Genomic DNA, 4,558 nt, shown 5'->3' on the forward strand with positions numbered 1-4,558 from the left:
GTCTTTGATTTTTGTGAACAATATGGATTAAAAAGGAAGTTCTTCATTGCTAGAATTCCTCAACAAAATGGCATAGTGGAAAGAATGAACATAACAGTTCAACAAATGGCTCGAGCTATGCTGATGAATCTGGAACTCCTGCAACCTTTTGGGGTGAAGCTGCATTTTTTGCGGTGACTATTCTCAACAAAGAAAGCGTTTGGGTAAATAGCAATCAAACTCCATATGAACTTTGGTATGGTAAGCCTCCTACAGTAAAACAATTTAGAGTTTTTGGAAGTACATTTTTCATCAAAAGGACTAATGAAAAACTTGGTAAGTTTGAACCCAGAGCAAACAAAGGAATTCTACTTGGTTGTTCATCTAGAAGTAAAGGATACAAATGTTATAATAAAAGACTTTGGAAAATTGTTGAATGCATTGATGTTGTAATTGATGAAGCATGAAAAAATCCGGAACAAATGAAAAAAATAGAGGAATATGAAAATGAGGAAGACGGTGAATGATTTCCTGTATCAAATCAAAATGATATAGAGGAATAAACCAATAAGGCACCAGAAGAAGATACAACAGACAGGGAAAATACTCCATCCAGGTATGTTCAGAAGAATCATCCAGAATCTCAAATTGTAGGAGAAAAAGGGTCTGGAGTACAGAAAAGAATAACTCTCACAGGGACCTCAAGTTATCTAGCATTACTATCCTCCATAGAACCAAAAAATATAAATGAAGCTAGCAAAGATGAATGTTGGGTTAAGGCCATGGATGAATAACTTGACCAAATTGAAAAGAATGATACTTGGGAATTAGTTCCTAGACCCCATGATAAAAATGTTATAGGAACAAAATGGATATTTAAGAATAAATTGAACAAAAATGGAGAGGCTATTAGAAACAAGGCAAGAATTGTTTGTAAAGGGTATGTTCAACAAGAAGGTATAGACTTTTAAGAAACTTTTGCACCTGTTTCTAGACTTGAAGCCATAAGAATGTTTCTTGCTCTTTCTAGCTTTCGAAAATTCAAAGTATATCAAATGGATATAAAATCGACTTTTCTTAATGGAGATTTAGAAGAAGAAGATTATATTGAACAACCAAAATGATTCATTCTAGGAAATGATGAAATTTTTTTATGCAAGCTCAAATAGGCTCTCTATGGACTGAAACAAGCTCCAAGGGCTTGGTACTATCACCTTGACAAATATCTACAACAACAAGGTTTCACAAAAGGTTTTGCAGATAGCAACTTATACACAAAGATTGAAAATGATAAACTTCTAATTATTGTTGTTTACGTTGATGACATCTTCTTTTGTAGCAATGAAGATTCTATGAGTTAGAATTTGAAATGCCCTTACTTGGTGAACTTACTTATTTTCTTGATCTACAAGTACAACAAACAAAAGATGGCATTTTTCTTTCGCAAAACAAATATCTCAAGCAAATTTTGAAGAAGTACAGAATGGAAGATTCTAAAGTAGTATGTACTCCATTGGTAATAAGATGCAGTCTCAATTCTAATGATGGATCACCAGTAGTAAACCGACCAACTTATAGATCTATGATTGAAGGTCTGATTTATCTAATAGGTACCCGACCTGATATCATGCATGTAGTAGGAATAGTTGGAAGGTTCCAAGAAAATCCAAAGGAATCACATCTTCAGGTAGTAAAAAGAATATTCAAATATATTCAAGGAACTCAAGACTTTGGTCTATGGTATCCTAAAGATACATATCTTACTCTTCATTCATATACATATGCAGATTGGGCAGGAAATGTTGATTATCAAAAGAGCACTAGTGGAGGTGCATTGTATATGGGTTCACGGTTAGTGTGTTGGTTCAATAAGAAACAAAGTTTGATTGCCTTATCTACAGCTGAAGCAGAATATGTGGTTGTTGCATCTTGCTACACATAATTAATTTGGATGATGTAAACATCGCAAGACATTCAGATCACATGTACTCCACCCATCTCCATTCTTTGTGATAATACAAGTGCCATCAATATTTCAAAAAATCCTGTCATGCACTCCAAGACCAAGTAAATAACCATTAAGTACCATTTTATATGAGAACACGTTCTTGAAAAAAAGGTTAAATTGGAGTATGTTCCCTCCAAAGAACATGTTGCTAATATATTCACCAAACCGCTTCCCAGAGAAACATTTAAATATCTCAGACAAAAGTTGGGAGTAGTTGCTGTATCATCCTATTGTTAAATCCAGTTTTTTAGAGGAAGGTTCATATACGCAGGTTTCATGAAGGATAATCGCATATATACGTGGGTTCCTATGGCTGCAAAAGTGTATATGTTTTTATGATATAAAAACAGTGGGTCAGGCTTTGATATGGGTGCTTAGTCTGATATTGATGATTACAGTCTGCCAATATGCTTTGTTCATTTTTTTCTCTGATTGACGAAGATGCCTTGATGAATGATTTGTTGACAATGCATAGGTAGCACAGGTTCAGGGGGAGCATTAGCCTTCACAAACATTCTGCATTGTTGGCATTATGGTTGCTGATTTCAACTCTGGTTTCAGATATTCATATCAATTGATGCATAGGTCATGTAAAAGATCTAGGGTGTAATATGTCTCTGTCTGTCATAGTCTATTTTTGAATGAGTCCTATTGGACATATGATGTAATTTTGTATCCCCACTATGCATGGGAAGGATGATGTAATAATTCCTATATTTCAGTCATGTATAAAAAATTGGTATATCCCCACTTGGTTGGGTGGATGAGTTAAATTTGATGTATCCCCACTTGGTTGGGAGATTGATGTATGTATGAGTCATTGGTCTTAGGGAGGTCATACTCACTTAGTTGAGTTATAGAGTCATGTTATTCTTTTGAAACATATCTTTGCAGAATCTGTATGTACTCAGGGGGATGTTGGGTTGTGTTATATTATTTCCACGACTAGCCCACGTAGTTAATTGAGGGGTTAGGAGGGGGGCGGAGCCCCCCCTTCATTGCACTGATTGTGTAGCGGGGGGGAGTCATAGGGGGTTTTGGACCCTATTTTAGGTTGGGTAGACCTATCTATGGTTTTGTGCATGTTTTTCGCACATGGTTTTGGACGCGATGGTTTTCCGTCCATGGTATTGGATGCTTCGGCATGTATAAATATGTATTGTAACATTGAAAGGAACATAATAAAAAATCAAGCTAGTAGTCCTGGTTTTGGGCTCCAGGGGGAATCTCTATGTATATGTGTTTTATGTGTTATGCTCTCGCATTGTTTATTTTATGTGTTTTAGAATTCATATGTAGATAATTCTCTATACGGGGTTAGAACCTACATTTGGTATCAGAGTGTTTTTGGCTTCAAGGGGACGCCTTTGTTGCTGAGGGGTTTCACTCGGGCTTGTGGTAGACCCTGTTCAGTGGGAGATCTGCAGGATCGATTCTGGTGGTGAAAGAAGATGGCGAGCAGTGGAAAGATAGAGATCGAGAACTTTCATGGTCAGTGTTTTGAGTTGTGTAAACTCAAGATGGAGGATGTGTTGGTGGATAAAGATCAGTGGATCACAGTAGATCCAAGTACTAAACCAACGAGAGTGCCTGATGAAGAATGGAAGAAGTTGGATCAGAAGGCAAAGAGCACAATACGATTGTGTGTCTCAGACTCAGTATTGCTGAATGTATCAGGGGAAGCTACGGCGAAGGCTTTGTGGAACAAGTTAGGGACTTTCTACTAATCTAAGTCTCTGGTGAATAAACTATTCCTGTAGAATAAGATGTATAACCTGAGGATGAAAGATGGAGACTTAGTGACATAGCATCTGAACACATTTAATACTCTGGTAAGTCAGTTAGTGTTTGTTGATATTAAAATTTCAGATGAAGATAAGTGCATCAGTTTGTTGTGTTCTCTACCAGATTCGTGGGATAGTCTGGTTATTGCAATAGGTAGCAATGCAACTACCTTGCAATTTGATGAAATAGTCTCATCCTTGCTGACGGAGGAGATAAGACAGAAAAATATGGAGAGCCAGAATGGTGATGTCTTGTATGTACAAGGACGGTCCCAGAACAAAAATAAAAATAAGTCATCGAGTGGGAGATCTAAATCTCTAGGAAAACCTATAAAGGTGGTGTGTTGGAAATGCGGAAAGGAAGGGCACTACAAAAGGGACTGTAAATCTAAAGCTCCTGATAAAGGAAAGGGATCTGATGATGCTCCTTTTGCAGAGGCGAAAACCACCTCAGATGAAGGTGGGGATGTGTACTTGGCTTCTTCAAGTACACATGTAGATCATGAGGCATGGTTGATTGAATCAGGTGCATCCTTTCACTTCACTCCCCATAGAGAGTGGTTCTGCGAGTATGAGAAATATGATGGTGGTGTTGTCTTCTTGGGGGATGACAGGAAGGCTAGAATCGTTGGTCGCGGGAAATTAAAGTTGAAGTTGCAAGGTGGAAGGGTTAGAACACTTCCGGGGGTTCTGCATATTCCTGCATTAGCCCGAAATCGGATTTCTATAAGCAAGCTAGATGATGCAGGTGTAAAAATAGTGTTCGAGAAGGATACCTACAAGATGG

This window comes from Pinus tabuliformis, chromosome 8 (assembly GCF_031772625.1).
Source record: "Pinus tabuliformis cultivar Carrire ecotype Pingquan chromosome 8, CPIR1, whole genome shotgun sequence".
In the NCBI taxonomy this organism is placed as follows: Eukaryota; Viridiplantae; Streptophyta; class Pinopsida; order Pinales; family Pinaceae; genus Pinus; species Pinus tabuliformis.